Here is a 17103-nt window from a genome sequence, read left to right as displayed (position 1 = left end):
TCCTCGGAAGAAGGAAGAAAGCCTGGTTAGGAAGACAGGAGGCTAATCGCAGATGCTCTAGAATAGGAGAGTAAATGCGGGATGGGGGGAGAAACAGATGATAGGATCCCCGCCGAATGAGAGCACTTTGCCTTGTTGGACGAATAACAGATTTAGGAGGGTGGGTGGAAGGGAGGGGTGATGGATTGGGAGGAGTGATGGATTAGGCGGGCCGCTTCCCCCTCCTCCAGCAGCAGCAGCAGCAGCACCGACAGCGGCGGCGGCTAATGCAGAAGAGGCTGCTAATATTTTATATACATGTTCATTCAGAGCGGTGTGTTGCTGTTGTTTTTCAGGTTCTGCCCCAGGAGCAATTATCCTTCCTCTTTCCTCCGCCCCTCCAGTAGGACGATTCCTCACCCACCCCCACCCTTCGGGAAGAGAATGAGGGACGGAGGAGAGGCGATGGGCCAGGATGGGGGTCAGTGGGTGAGTCTTTCGGCGGCAACCAGTCAGGCCGGGTCCCCTGCTGAGGCCAAAGGGGACGCCCCTGGGCAACTCAGGGCCCCTCCAAGGGATTCGGCATCGTGGGCCCAGGCGGGCTGCTCGCTCCTCACTCGCGACTCGAGGAGACCCCAAAGCCGCCGCCGTGCGAGGGACAAGCGAGTCGAAGCCGCCTCCGCGGGTAGTGCGCCAGCGCTGAGCCGGTCGCCAGGGCAACGAGCCGCTACAGCGGCCTCGGCGGGGCAAAAAGGAATGCGTGAGCGCGCCAATATCAGAACGCGCCTAGGAGGCAATAGCTGCTGTTTTGACCCTCTTGGCCCACCGCTCGCTCTTCCTGTCACCCACGTCACTCTGACGGGCAAGGCTTCGTTTCACTTTATTTAGTATTTCATCTCGGAGATATTCAACATTTCTAACTGCCACTTGGTATTGTCTGCTGAGTAAACTTGCTCTGAGTGCCTGCCATTGAACCCCTATACTGTACGACATACCTTTAAAGCAAATTCAAACAGCACCCCCAAAGAATCCTGGAAAATGTGGTGTACCCCTCACAGAGATACAATTCCCACCACATTAACAAAACTACCGTTCCCAGGATGCTGGGTAAGTGCTTTAAATTAGGATGTGCGTGCAGTCATAGCGTGGCACAAAAAGAAACCAATAGGAAATGTATCATCTCGGGCCCATTGGTAGCTGTAATGAGGTAGACCAACTCCGTTTATGCTTTGCCTCATGGATAGGGTTATCTCTGCACACAAGGCTCCAGAAGAGGGTTTAATTTGCAATTGTGTCCTTAAAATACCATAAACGGGTCATTGGCAACAGTTTTTAAATATATATATATATATATATAATTTTCACCAGAAAGGGTAAATTGAGATAAAATGGATATAAAATACAGGCTGACATTTTGATGCTAATATTGTTGTGTGAGTGCTGCAAACAATTTGAATGCATGAGGAGCACCCACGCCACAATAAGCACCCATCTGGAAGCGTCCTGAGAGCTGCTTTGCTGCATGCAGAGAAATAATTGAAAGTGGTTGTATGTCCTGACTTCCACATTCCCAGGTATGAGGGACAAGTCTCAGATGCATCTGCAACTTGCCCATCTTCCTGTGAAGGCGTACATAGTTTCCATTCCCCTTACTTTACTGTACTTCAGAAGTCACTTGTGGGGACACTTTTTGACACTTCTCTGAATATGCAAAGCCAATCTTGAACGAGATTGGAGGAATACCTGCTCTGGAATATGCTCCGTGAAGTGACCCTTTCATGTCATTTTGTTAAGGTAGGGCCTGGGGGTGGCTGCTTCTTAGGCATTTCAAAATTGAAATTCAATAATAAGATCAAAATGGAAGACCCAGGTGAATACACTTTTACTGGTATTTTACTTTTTTGTGTGTGAGCCTGCAAAGTTAGTCAATTAACTGTTGTTTTTAACCAATAAGTCAATTAATCTATTTGCACTGAGCACTACAGAATCTCAACTGGCTTCACAGATTTCCATTATGCAGACCAGATGTGGGGGGAGGGGCAGAAAGCGCTACTGACGTACCTCAGGGGAACATTCTGCCAGGAGTTGCCATTTCTAGCCCTTTAAGAGCTAGACAGACAGCAAAATTCTACAAGTTCAGCACAGTGGCAGGAAAAGAAGCACATGGCAAAACTCTATATTATTATTCAAGGTACAGAATAAGCAGTGAAGACGCATAGCTCCAGATACAGTAATTGGTTCTCTCATTTCTGGGGAATACTTTGCATTTCTTCACTTAAGATTCCATTTGGAGGAGTTATATTTATTCAGAATCAGTACTCACCACAATATTTTTATACCTGGGGAAAATATAAGAAGTCACCCAGAAAGCAGATTCATTTTATTAGAAGAGAACCTGAGCTCAAGGCAGGACCGAATCACCCAGAGAATTCTCTCACAAGGTCCAGATGGAGTGGCCAAGTCCTGATGAGGACTTGCACACAAGCAAATTTGCATAGGATTGGATTGCAGCTTCATGGTTAAAGGCCCATCAAAATTGGATTCATCAAGCATGTCTCCTCAAAGAATATGTCTTGCAACCGTTAGACAGATATTTTCACTGGTAACACATCTTGCTTTAAGGACTTACCGCCCTTCAAATATAAGTGCAACTCTCAGCCACCTTTATTCTCACAAAGACCTGACTATGAATGCAAGACCTAACCTGAATCAGGTAGATTTGGTTGGTGTTAATGTCTCCAAGGCCAATTTCTATTAGCATGTTGGACAAGGGTTGTTTTCCTGACAGCAGGTGTGGGGTCATCCATGTGTGTGCATGTCCTCCATGTAGACTATCACCTAATTTGAACTAACACTTATAAAATTCAAAAGAAATATTAATGTGGCATTCTTAACAAAAGTGAGAAGTGCAAACAGGTCAGTAATAAATATTTAAGTAACAAAGCTCAAGACAATGGTCAGCCTTATCCTTTATTGGGTTTATTACAATATATGTTTGTTTGGTTTTTCTCTTGTTCAGAAATTATATATATATGTATTCACTAATAGGCAAAAAACCTTGCAGTTTAAGAATGTACCTATATTTCTATCAAACTTTAAAAAGCAGGGAAATTGGGCAGCTGTAGTAAATGCACCAGGGGAGCAGGAGACCTGACCTCCTCTCTGAGATATTGGACTGCCCTACAAATTTGTAAAAATGCAAACACAATTTGGGTTGGGGTTTCACAGTCCAATCCACTTCCTGTGTAGCTTGGAAGAATTTAGTAACATTTGCCTCTGTGCATATGGTGAGTGGTGACAACACCTGCCATCTCCAAAGATGGAGAATTACATTTTTGTATGTTTGGTGGTGTTCTTCTTACTTTGCTTCTTTCCTGTGTTACTAATGTTTCTACAGAGAATCTAACCTAGAAAATTATATTTTTCTCATTATTCATCCTAGAAATCAGTGTCATATGATGGTGAAGATAGCCTTTTGTGTTTCAAACTGGAGGTTATACTCTTATTTCTCTTTTGGGCACATTAACAGTTCAATCTGACACTGCAGTCTGATGTAAAATCAGACTGATTACAATATGTTGGTGCTTAAGCAATGGCACTAGCTGTTGCAAAAAACAAACTTGGCTTGCCCAAGATGCATGTTTTTAGCCTGCTATGCTTAAACTACTTCACTTAAGGAAAGGTGGGCATGGTCAATTAAAAACACAGAGCACACCTAGAATTTTGCTAGAATATATTTCACCCTCCACTGTTTTATTTTGTGCAAACTGAGGCACTCCTCATGTCCATTGGAAACTATTCTGCAGAACAGTCACTGCCATTATTCCACAACTCTTCTTGGAGTTTTTTTTAGTGCTGCAAACTGCTTCTGTACTTCACATATTCACAGAAACAAGCAAAAAGAAAGATTTACTATAGGTAACTTCATTAAAATTGCAAAGTAAATCAAACATATTCAGAAGTGACTATCTGAACTATAGCAACTGTTTTAATATTGTTGCTTCCTCCCTGCTAAAACAACATCAGCCCAGCGCATCTTGTTTCTGTTATTTTGGCTGATTGCAGGTGTTGCCACCACTCACCATATGCTCAGAGGCGTATGTTACCAGATTCTTCCAAACTACACAGGAAGTGGAAGTGGATTAAACCACTCTGGCCACTGGAGCTCTCTCAGGAGAATAGGAGTTTCCTCTCAGCACCCTTCACAAACTACACTTCCCAGGTTTCTTTGGAGGAAGCCATGGCTGTCTCAAGTGAAATCAAAGTCTGGTATGGGTGTGGCCCCCTGATTAGCTAAGCAGCTGTGAGTCTGGCTTTTAGAACACTGCCAGTTGGTTCTTACTGAGCATACCCGACACTTTCAGTTCAATGCAAAATTTCTTAAATTAATTAAAAATCAGCCAGGCATTTTTGTAACTTTTAAACAGCAGATGAAGGTCAGAGTATGGGGCAAAGTCAGTAATAGGATTACAGGTACTCTGTGAACATGGCTGATTTTTAATGAATTTCAACAGATTATGTGAACTCTTGACAGAAAAAAGTCCAACAGAGGTCTGGGTTTTTCCCTCTTTTTAGACTTTCAACTCTCTATTCTCTCTCTGTTTTGTGTATCACCATGAAAACTTAGAGGATTGTTAAGCAAGAGTTTCTGAGTTCAGGAGTATAAGTTTTGTACGGTTTTGTTTTGAAATGAGCTTATGTTTTGAAATATCAGAATGCATGGGGGCATTTTCAATTTAACATTGCGGAATGTGAAAAATCCACACTGGCTGTAGTATACAGCCACTCTCGTTGCTGTACAATAATTATATGAAAGAAATATAATACGTACCGCTTTTTCTCACACTGCATGGTCTCAATGCTCAAACTGCAGAGTGGTCAACATCAGGCCCCGGGGGCTGAATGTGTGCTTCCAAACTTCACTATCTGGCAAGTGGGACTCTCTCCAGCCCATGCACTCACACCAGCCCTGGACTGTCCTCAAGTATTTTGGCCTGGCTGGAATGTTTCTTTGAGCTATGATAATGCATCTTGCTTGCCTAGATAGAGGATAGAGAGATGGGGAGGGGACAGTATAGAAAACTCTTAACTTTTGTGTGACTGAAATGTAGGCTACTGTACAAAAGTAAGAATCATAGTAATTGCTCCATTTACTTTTACTTCTGGCTCTACTCACCACTGCCATGCGGACCTTGGAAAGTTGCCTATAAGAAATGCAGCCCTTGAGTGAAAAAGGTTCCTTACCCTGGTATGTGTATTCCTTTACTCTCCATTCTAGTCAGAAATAGACATCTAAATTTTGTTTATGTTGAACAGAAACTATCACACAGATAGTAAAAAGACTAGAATGAGAAACACGCTGAACAAGCAGCCATTGGTCATTACTCTCTATTCGCATAAGTAAAGGTGTGATCCTGCCCTGACATCTTCATGGCTCAAGTCCTATTTACCGGGCATTTTTTATTTGAATTGTGACCTCATTCATTTTAATAAACTGCATTTGGACCAGAGCCCTCGACTTACACACACATATCACACAGCCCTGCCATGAAGTTTTGTGGTGTCTTTCAATTTATTTTATCTTTAAATTCTTTGGAAGACACACTAACAGAATTTTGAAAGCATCTCATCACCAAAAGCCAAAATAAAGAGTCAAACAGGGACAGTTATTTATCTGATAGCAGAAAACAGGCACAGTTGGAGCTTATGGACGGCAAGCGTATGTTAGTGAAGATGAGCATTTGGGAACAGCATGCATGCAAAAGCTAAAATGAAGGAAGAGCCCACACTCACTCAAGCAGTATGGAAAGGCCTAAAGTGTTATTGTGCAAATGGAACAGCATTAATTTTCAGCTAATTTCTCCTCACAGATGGATTTAAGAATGCAGCCCAAGGCTACAAACCTCAAGCTACTCTGCTGTTGCTGAAAGTCCTATTGAAAAATTATTTCTGTGGAGTTACGCCAGCAGCAAAGCAGTTTAAGGGTAAGAACATTGCTTCTCCGGTCTCCCATACCACTTCTCTTCCTCCATGTTGTACTGGGGGAAAATTCATTGCACCAGCAGGAAATGGCAGACCAACCAACCTCACAAGGCTTGGGAGAAAAGCAAATTATGTGAACTGTTACTTGACTTCATGCACATTCTAATTATACTTTTTATACTAAGCAGACTCAAAGGCACAACGGAACAACCAGAAATGTTTTTGCAAAGCAAAATACTGAAACTATGAAGCAGTAGTTTCTTAGCAACAAACTGGAAGCTGTGTTAAGTAATGTCCTTATTTTTTATCAAGGCTTGTGTATATTGGCAATTTGACATCTCTGTTCTAGGTATTTATATACATGCAGATATTTCACTTTATCACTCTTACCGTCTTTTTATATATAAGGTTATGATGACAAGAATTACTACGTTTTCTCCAGATAAGTGCATTGTACATTTAACAACTGCCTGATATGCAAAAATTCAACTACAGCAGCTTTTCCTGTGGATTGAAAAGTAATAATGGGAAAGCTTAGCCTGCTGAATTTCTGGCTGCTGTGCAGCTTTTACAGGTACAAGGAAGAAAAATCTTGAAACTTATAACAATATATTTAAAGCAGGAATTTCATCCAGTGAAAATGGGCAGTTTTACTAATGCGGGAAAATCCTCAAAGTGCCATCTCATTTTCTTCTTTACAGAAAACACATTATTTCTACTAAATCATTTGGTCACTGCATCTTTATGGGTGATTTGGCAATACTGTAGATATTTTTGTGTCCCCAAAGGGACCAAGCCTCCAGTCCTGCTGTGAAGAAGTCTGACTACGCTACATTCAGAAGACACAATTCAGCTGCACTGAATCTTCCTAACAATCATGTTAGGAAGAGAACAAGGCTGTTGTCTACTGACACCATATCCCCATTTGTTCTTCTCTGTATCCAAGCCTTCAAGGGGGGGTATCTGTAGAGGGGACCCTGCAAAATGTAGAGGCACTATCCTTCTCAGATTATTTTGTGAGAAATAAGATTGCCCCCTACTTTCAGTGTTTTATTGTGCTGCCTCCTGTCAGAGAAATTCCTGCCAAAGCCCATGCTTCATTCAGGTGCTAATAGCATGAAGGGAAACGACTACAGTAGCAGCATTCCCTATCACTGCATCTCTGTTATAGAAGCTGTCACTGAGTTCTCCAACAGCTATGCCAGCAGCCTAGGAGCTTAGCACCAGGTAGGGCCAAAATATTTTACCAACTGCAAATGGCAGGTAGAAGTTTAGGTGCAGTTGGAAGTTTGCAAATCCCCCAGGAGACTCTTTCCCACAGCCCAGATGGCACAGATAAGTCCCACTAAAGTCAAAGGAATCTCACAAATTTTCATAGTTGATTGTGTCTTTATGGTGAAAGATCCATAAAATGTGGGCTATCTAGCAAACATATTTCCTGAAACAACCATTGCTATATTAGCAAAAAAATAAATCCCACCACTTATGACATTATTTTCACAAGCATTGTGAAACGGCAGGGCAGAGATGGGGGGAAATCAACCCCAAGGGCCAAAGACCCTTGTGACTATTCCTCAGCTCTTGTCCCCTGGTCTGCAGGCCATGCTGCTCATTGGCCCTGCTCCCTTACCAGCTGTACTCCCTTGAGTGTTTTTGCCTGGCTGGAATATGTCCTTGAACTATGATAATGCCTCTTGCTTGCCTGGGTGGAGAGATGCACTGGAGGGAGAGTGGCTGGAATGTAGCCTACTGTACAAAGATAGTCATCTTTGTTGTTCTACCCACATTCACCTCTGGCCCCCACCCCCCACTGGCATGCAGGCCTGGAAAGGTTGCCCATGAGGACGTGCAAACCTTGGGAGGCTCAGAGGGTGGTGGAAAGGGAGAAGGCTTTTTCAGTTGCTGCTCCCCTTTTGTGGAATACACTCCCCAGTGAGATCCACCTAGCGCCTTTATTGACATCTTTTCAGCACCAGGGAAACTTTCCTTTTTTCTCAGGCATTTGATAGACTAAGGTTATGTTGTTTTGTCATTGGTATACTGCCAAAGCTTCCTGTGGCTTTATGGGGGTTGCTGTTGTTTTATTATTTTGTTCTTATGGTATGATGCATTTTGTTTTGTTTTTAACAATGTTGTAAGTCACTTGGTGACCTCAGGGTAATAACTAATACATTTAATTATTATTATTAATAACAATAATAATAATAATAATAAATTTAATTTATGTGTCGCCTATCTGGCCAATGGCCACTCTAGGTGATGTACATACAATCAATATAGCAGAATACAGTACAAAATACAGTGAAATAATATAAATTATAAAAGCAAGCAATACATAATAGGAGGCATTTAAAACAGAAGAATATTAAGCCTCCCCAAAAGTCCTGAAAGCCTGCTGAAAAAGCCAGGTCTTTAAGGCCTTGCGGAACATATTCAGGGAAGAGATGTGCCGAAGATCTTGTGGGAGGGAGTTCCAGAGGGTGGGGGCCGCCACTGAAAAGGCCCTCTCTCTAGTGCCCACCAACCTAGCTGCTTTGGTTGGCGGGACTGAGAGAAGGCCTTGTGTGGCCGATCTTGTCAGGCGGCATGATTGGTGGCGTTATAGGCGCTCCTTTAGATAAACTGGGCCGAGACCGTGTAGGGATTTAAAGGTTAATACCAACACCTTGAATTGGGCCCGGAAAACAACTGGAAGCCAGTGTAGATCGAACAACACTGGCGTGATGTGGTCCCGGCGACGACTGTTTGTGAGTAATCGAGCCGCCGCATTCTGAATAAGTTGTAGTTTCCGGACCGTTTTCAAGGGTAACCCCACGTAGAGCGCATTACAGTAATCTAATCGAGAGGTGACCAGGGCATGTACTACCAGTGGGAGCTGATGAACAGGAAGGTAGGGTTGCAGCCTACGTATAAGGTGTAGTTGGTACCAAGCTGCCCGGCTCACAGCCGAAATCTGAGCCTCCATGGACATTCCAGTGTATGACATTATAGACATCTTCAAACGTAAGTGTACCCTCTGAGTCATTTTATATTCATAAAGCCCTGGGATGAATATAAGAGGTTGTTCCTTCCAACAAGTTTGACTAATATTTATCATCTTAGAGACAATCATGAACAAGGTTTGAGAACATGAAGTCAGGACTTGTGGCACAGAAACAAGTTATAATAGTTTTGCACTTAAATTCTATACTGCTGTGAAATTTCTTGCTCCACTGAAGCTCTTAATGTGACAGAACACCTTTGGAATATGGTCTCTTGATGTTTATTCATTATTTGCTAAATGTTACCATGTCTTTCGTCAAGGCTGAAATCAAGAAAGCTTTGTTGTTGTTATCTGCCTTCAAGTCGATTACGACTTATGGCGACCCTATGAATCAGCGACCTCCAAGAGCATCTGTCATGAACCACCCTGTTCAGATCTTGTAAGTTCAGGTCTGTGGCTTCCTTTATGGAATCAATCCATCTCCTGCTGTTTTCCCCAGCATTATTTTCTTTTCTAGTGAATCATGTCTTCTCATGATGTGTCCAAAGTATGATAACCTCAGTTTCATCATTTTTGCTTCTAGTGATAGTTCTGGTTTAATTTGTTCTAACACCCAATTATTTGTCCTTTTCGCAATCCATGGTATGTGCAAAGCTCTCCTCCAGCATCACATTTCAAAGGAGTTGATTTTATTCTTATCCGCCTTTTTCACTGTCCAGCTTTCACATCCATACACAGAGATCAGGAATACCATGGCCTGAATTATCCTGGCTTTGGTGTTCAGTGATACATCTTTTCATTTGAGGACCTTTTCTAGTTCTTTCACAGCTGCCCTACCCAGTCCTAGCCTTCTTCTGATTTCTTGACTATTGTCTCCATTTGGGTTAATGACTGTGCCAAGGTATTGATAATCCTTGACAAGTTCAATGTCCTCATTGTCAACTTTAAAGTTACATAAATATTCTGTTGTCATTACTTTAGTCTTTTTGACGTTCAGCTGTAGTCCTGCTTTTGTGCTTTCCTCTTTAACTTTCATCAGCATTCGTTTCAAATCATTACTGGTTTCTGCTAAGAGTATGGTATCGTCTGCATATCTTAAATTGTTGATGTTTCTCCCTCCAATTTTCACACCTCCTTCATCTTGGTCCAAGAAAGCTTACAAAAGTAAAATAAGAAACATTTAAGAATCAAATTTATCAAAATGTTATATTAACATTAAATATATTAATAAGATGGCACAAGATTATTATTATTGTTGTTGTTGTTGTTGTTGTTGTTGTTTATTTCTACCCCGCCTTTTGGCCAAAAGGCCCTCAAGGCGGCTTACAAAAAAAAATTAACACAAATATAAAAATACATCAATAAAAACAATACAATTTACAAAAAACAGCAGTTACAACATCCAATAAAATACATTAACAAATCACAAAGCAAAACTTCAGTCCTCTCTCTTCTTGGCCTTCTAAAAAGGGCCCAGGAGAAAAGATGGGAGGCAAATGCCCATCTCCAAACCGGCAGAGACACACACAAAGCAAGAAAAGCCCCTCTAGAAGGATCAGAGAGAGGAAGCCGGCCCAGCAGTGGCAGACAAGGGAAACAGCAGCGGAGTCAACAACATCCCGGGAAACATGTCTCTCCGGTGAACCTTCCCAGTCTAGGTTCAAGGCACACTCTCCTCCACACTCCCGGCACATCTGATAGACAAAGAAGCAGGACAAAGGCTTGAGGAGGAGGCTGAAGATGGCCATGCTGGTGCTGAAGCGGGTGGTGTCAAGCAGCTAGGAAGAGCAACACAAGCTGTGGTGGCAAGGGCATTTGCATAAGCATACTTGATTTGCATGCTGAATTGTTGCTTCGCTTCTCCTGAATCCAATATTTTTATTTAAAAAAAAAAAAAGTCAAGGAACAAATTGGTAAGATGGAGGCAGGGACAGGAAAAGTTCTGTAGGTACATGAAGGGTGCTAGGAAAAAGATGCCTGAAGGCAGGAAATGAGCCCCATGCAGGGTATCAAAGTTATTCCCCAATATTTTAAAACAAACTTGAATCCATAAGAAAAGGATATCTGGAAATTCCTGCTGAAGTGGAAAATCTACCCAAGCAGCAGTGGTGTTGTCATTAGCCATTTCTGCTCCATACCCCAACTCTGCAGTGGAGCGAAACAACTTCTTGGCACATTCTTTACCAGTGATGGGCAACAGCTTGCTTCCACTGGAGGTTCCATTGTGGATCAGGCTCCATCTCTACCGAGTGTTTTTCATTATCCACAGCAAGGGGTGGGAGTAGTTGATGCAGCCTGAGTAGTGCTAGTGCATCTCTGTTCTTCTAAACAGCAGGATCCTCATTAACTTTTTCTTCTTCCAGTAATGCTTGAGCATCCAATGACTGGCTTTCACTATCTCCCTCGTGATGATTTGAAACAAAACCCAGGCCAAATAAACTTGCATGACCTTTTTTGTTTTGCTTTTACATATTTTTCTCACTTTTCTGTGCTCCAAGCTTGTATTTGTGCTCCATAATGTTAGTTTCACTGTAAAACAATGCCAAAACATATGTAGACTTGTATACAACCACTAAAACAATAAATAAATAAAACCAGGAGCAAGTCTGTCAAAAGAAAATGCTTTGCTTGCTTCCTTGAGGTTCAAAATAAATTGTTATGGGCAATTTCCATAGGAGGGTGCTCCTCAGATGACAATAACAGTATTGTGAAACTGTAAGTAGAAACTGTTTTCCAGATAACTTGAAGAGGCTTGACAAGATTTGTTTAATTTCTTAAGTACCTGGATTCTCTTTCTGTAACATAGTATTTGTACAGCTGTGGGGAAATGCTAAAAACCTCAATAATAAAGAACCTTGTTCAAATGCCTTTACAGCCTACCATTCTGTATGGTATGATATGTAATTCTGTCAATACCACAGCATGACACTTCAAGAAGAAAGGAACTGCACTGCTCTTGTCCTAGGGCACTTCTGGACTGTCACTATTTTGCAGGTAGAGATGGAAAGATCTGTCCATTTTGGTCCTCTCACCTTCCCATTTTTCCAATCTTAAATTCAGTTCTGCAGCAATATGGAATTAAAAAAACCTCATGAAGATTCTTCAGCATTTTGGTATGAATTTCCTCCAATAAACACATTTTTGTATAAAGTTTTGATTAAAGAACACATTTTGCAACCAATTTTTCCTAATATAATGCCTTTTTGTATGCTATTTTCACTAATGTATCCATCGTTATGCACACTTTCCCCTAATATATGCATTTTTGTGAATACTGGTTGGAGAACTGCATAGCAAAATTGGGGTGAGTGTGAATTTCAAAGGATGGCTATGTTCCTTGCCAATTCCACCCTTTAAAAGTTTAAATGGTGCATTTATTCTTCCATGCATTTGGCAGTAATTGGCAGCTTGTTATGGATTGGTGCTACATAAATGTTTCATCCAGCAGCTTATTATGGCTGCAACCCGTTTTTTTTATTCATGGTTTTAGTATATTGATTTTAACTGTTCTTCAGCCACTTTGAGCAGCTCCCAGGCAAAGTGCCAATTTATAAAACAAATAAATAATAAATTGGAGCCATCAGCTCTTTGGTTTCCTGATTCCAATGAGGTTCCCAATTTGTAAAAGGGCAGCTGTGCCTGTAATACAGGGTGGCCACTTGTGCATAGCCAAAAAAAAAAAGGAAATGCATCACTGAAAAAGGCAAAAAAATTAACACAAATCTTGAATATTCTAATTTATATGTATAGATGCATATTTAGAAATTACTACAATTTAAGCAGAAATATGTGTCACCATAGCTGAGAAGACTGTGACCAGGTGAGCTGTGTGCTTGCTCAGTCTCCTGTCCAAATGCTAATTGTGGATGGGCAACATCAGAGCCCCTGCACCTTCTTCTTATGGCTCTTTATCTTTTATCTGGACTTGGACTAGACAGCCAGTCAACCAGAGGACTGTAAAGTAGGGCTCATGGCCACCCTACTGTAACAGCAGCTTAGTCTGTAACTATTAGCAGTTTCTAATGCCTATATCCTGCCCTGAAAAGAATCATCTGCTAAGTCCTGCTGAACAAGCCTCTGGCAACCTTCTTCAAAGAGTTGGTGTAGTGGATCAATCCCTATATCCCTGTTTCTCTCAACTAATGTATAATAATAAAAACATATAAGAACATAAGAAGAGCCTGCTGGATCAGGCCAGTGGCCCATCTAGTCCAGCATCCCGTTCTCACAGTGGCCAACCAGGGGCCTGGGGGAAGCCTGCAAGCAGGACCCGAGTGCAAGAACACTCTCCCCTCCTGAGGCTTCCGGCAACTGGTTTTCAGAAGCATGCTGCCTCTGACTAGGGTGGCACAGCACAGCCATCACGGCTAGTAGCCATTGATAGCCCTGTCCTCCATGAATTTGTCTAATCTTCTTTTAAAGCCATCCAAGCTGGTGGCCATTACTTCATCTTGTGGGAGCAAATTCCATAGTTTAACTATGTGCTGAGTAAAGAAGTACTTCCTTTTGTCTGTCCTGAATCTTCCAACATTCAGCTTCTTTGAATGTCCATGAGTTCTAGTATTATGAGAGAGGGAGAAGAACTTTTCTCTATCCACTTTCTCAATGCCATGCATAATTTTATACACTTCTATCATGTCTCCTCTGACCCGCCTTTTCTCTAAACTAAAAAGCCCCAAATGCTGCAACCTTTCCTCGTAAGGGAGTCGGCTCCATCCCCTTGATCATTCTGGTTGCCCTCTTCTGAACCTTTTCCAACTCTATAATATCCTTTTTGAGATGAGGCGACCAGAACTGTACACAGTATTCCAAATGCGGCCGCACCATAGATTTATACAACGGCATTATGATATCGGCTGTTTTATTTTCAATACCTTTCCTAATTATCCCTAGCATGGAATTTGCCTTTTTCACAGCTGCCGCACACTGGGTCGACATTTTCATCGTGCTGTCCACTACAACCCCGAGGTCTCTCTCCTGGTCGGTCACCGCCAGTTCAGACCCCATGAGCGTATATGTGAAATTCAGATTTTTTGCTCCAATATGCATAATTTTACACTTGTTTATATTGAATTGCATTTGCCATTTTTCCGCACATTCACTCAGTTTGGAGAGGTCTTTTTGGAGCTCTTCGCAATCCCTTTTTGTTTTAACAACCCTGAACAATTTAGTGTCGTCAGCAAACTTGGCCACTTCACTGCTCACTCCTAATTCTAGGTCATTAATGAACAAGTTGAAAAGTACAGGTCCCAATACCGATCCTTGAGGGACTCCACTTTCTACAGCCCTCCATTGGGAGAACTGTCCGTTTACTCCTACTCTCTGCTTTCTGCTTCTTAACCAATTCCTTATCCACAAGAGTACCTCTCCTCTTATTCCATGACTGCTAAGCTTCCTCAGAAGTCTTTGGTGAGGTACCTTGTCAAACGCTTTTTGAAAGTCTAAGTACACTATGTCCACTGGATCACCTCTATCTATATGCTTCTTGACACTCTCAAAGAATTCTAGTAGGTTACTGAGACAGGACTTTCCCTTGCAGAAGCCATGCTGGCTCTGCTTCAGCAAGGCTTGTTCTTCTATGTGCTTAGTTAATCTAGCTTTAATACTTTCTACCAGTTTTCCAGGGACAGAAGTTAAGCTAACTGGCCTGTAATTTCCGGGATCCCCTCTGGATCCCTTTTTGAAGACTGGCGTTACATTTGCCACTTTCCAGTCCTCAGGCACGGAGGAGGACCCGAGGGACAAGTTACATATTTTAGTTAGCAGATCAGCAATTTCACATTTGAGTTCTTTGAGAACTCTCAGGTGGATGCCATCCGGGCCCGGTGATTTGTCAGTTTTTATATTGTCCATTAAGCCTAGAACTTCCTCTCTCGTTACCACTATTTGTCTCAGTTCCTCAGAATCCCTTCCTGCAAATGTTAGTTCAGGTTCAGGGATCTGCCCGATATCTTCCACTGTGACGACAGATGCAAAGAATTCATTTAGCTTCTCTGCAATCTCCTTATCGTTCTTTAGTACACCTTTGACTCCCTTATCATCCAAGGCTCCAATCACCTCCCTAGATGGCCTCCTGCTTTGAATGTATTTATAGAATTGTTGTTGGTTTTTATGTTCTTAGCTATGTGCTCCTCAAATTCTTTTTTAGCATCCCTTATTGTCTTCTTCCATTTCTTTTGCCTTTTTTATTTTCTTCATTCGGACAAGACTTCCATTTTCTGAAGGAAGACTTTTTGCCTCTAAGAGCGTCCTTGACTTTGCTCGTTAACCATGCTGGCATCTTCTTGGCCCTGCAAGTACCTTTTCTGATCTGCGGTATGCACTCCAGTTGAGCTTCTAATATAGTGTTTTTAAACAACTTCCAAGCATTTTCGAGTGATGTTACCCTCTGGACTTTGTTTTTCAGCTTTCTTTTTACCAATCCCCTCATTTTTGTGAAATTTCCTCTTTTGAAGTCAAGTGATTTCCTATGACAGAAAATGGCTTTTGGGGTGCTGCTTTTTGGGCTTACTTTGCTAAATACAAATGCAGCAAGAAATAATTCCCATGCACTTTGGTCTGTTTAAGAAGATTAAGAAGGAACTGCAAATAGTCTATCGAGATGAAATCACACTAATTATTGCAATAATTGTATTTCACTGTCTGGCCCCATCCTCTCTCTTCCAGAAACCTCCTGGTTGCTGTCTCTGCCTATGTGTCACAGCATAAGAGAAGCTGTTCCGGCCATCTGTCTGTCTTCATGCTTACTGAAAAATCCTCCATTATTTCTAGTGTATAATTTAAACCATACCTTTTTGTTCTTTGCCAAGATCAACCTAAAAATGCTCTCAATCTCACAGGAGAAAATAGCATGCTGTGTTTTCTGGCAGTGCACTTTCCACCTATAGCTACTTGGAACTACAAACACACCACCATCATGTTTCTCTGCACATGCCCCTTGTTTTAATGAAAAACAGGTGGAGGAAGGGCAGAAGGAGCAGAACAATAGGAAAAGTAAGGGGAAATAACATGAGTTCTTATTTAAGTGAAGCATGAAGTGACATTTAAATTCATACAGCTATTGTATTAAGAACATTAACAGTCTTGCTGGGTCAGAACAGCAGGCACTTAAAAAAGAAATGATGTTAAGTGCACTGCTCTCCAAAGGAGCTCTGCAGTCCCTGTTCCTTAATTCTAACAGTGTGATGCTACCAACACCAGGATTATTTTAAGGTGACTGGGCAGTGCACAATGGAAGATGGGGAGCCTCCAATAACAGTTGGGTGGAAAAGAGAATTCCAGTATATGCACCTTCACATGGAAGGATAAGGTTATCAATGGCTACTAGCCATGATAGCTTTGTACTACCTCCTGTATTGGCAGTGATATGCCTCTGAACACCAGCAGCTGGGGGATCATGAGTGGAGAGAGTGCTGTTATGCTCAGGACCTGCTTGTGAGCTTTCCATAGGTATCTGGTTAGCCACTGTGAGAACGGGATGCTGGACTATATGGGCCACTGGCCCGATCCAGCAGGGCTCTGACTGCAGGGGTAAGAAAAGGTGCATCACACAATGTGTGAGGAGACTGTGTGGGCTAGTTGGCCACACACACACACACCAGCCACAAGTTCAGCAACCATGAGAAGGGGGACTTGTGTGCATACTGATGTAAGCACTTACAGCACTTCTGCACAAAGGTAGGGGATCCTGTGTCAATATGGGTCCCTTCTCACATACAGAAACCCAATGTGCACACATTGATACACACGTAGGGCTCCCTCACATCATCGCCCAACTCATGTTTGCCAGGATGGGGTGTGTAGCCAGTAGGTGCATTCGCAGGGAGTGGGGCTAGTCCATGATGTCCCTCAACCCTCTCATGCGTGCTTTAAACCCATTCGGGTTTTTTTCTGAACCCCCTATCGAAATGTCTTCTATATTATAATTATTATATTGAATCAATTATCAATTAAATCACTGCTAGACCTTTACCCAAGTCTGCATCTGTAGTGGAATTGTTTTTAAGTTGTTTTTATTGTTTTATCACTTGTTTGCCACCCTGGGCTCATTTTGGGAGGACCAAAAGCTGAAGATGGCAAGCACCATTTAGAAGAGGCATTCCCTCCTGTGTATAGAGAACAGGGCATGCCTCTTCTAGGAGAATGTGTGCAGTGATACA

At 42.1% G+C, this 17103-nt stretch overlaps 1 protein-coding gene across 1 annotated transcript in view; it reads right to left on the bottom strand.

Moving 5' to 3' along the window:
• Positions 1–4888, bottom strand: part of PPP4R4 (protein phosphatase 4 regulatory subunit 4) — a 160417-nt gene extending 155529 nt beyond the window's left edge. The window contains exon 1 of the mRNA XM_061613257.1: positions 4811–4888. The gene's annotated coding sequence lies outside the window, so the exon portion shown is untranslated. The remainder of the gene's footprint in view (positions 1–4810) is intronic.
• Positions 4889–17103: the final 12215 nt, after the last annotated feature.

Source organism: Rhineura floridana, chromosome 2, assembly GCF_030035675.1.
Source record: "Rhineura floridana isolate rRhiFlo1 chromosome 2, rRhiFlo1.hap2, whole genome shotgun sequence".
NCBI lineage: Eukaryota > Metazoa > Chordata > Lepidosauria > Squamata > Rhineuridae > Rhineura > Rhineura floridana.
This window is presented reverse-complemented; position numbering and strand designations above follow the sequence as displayed.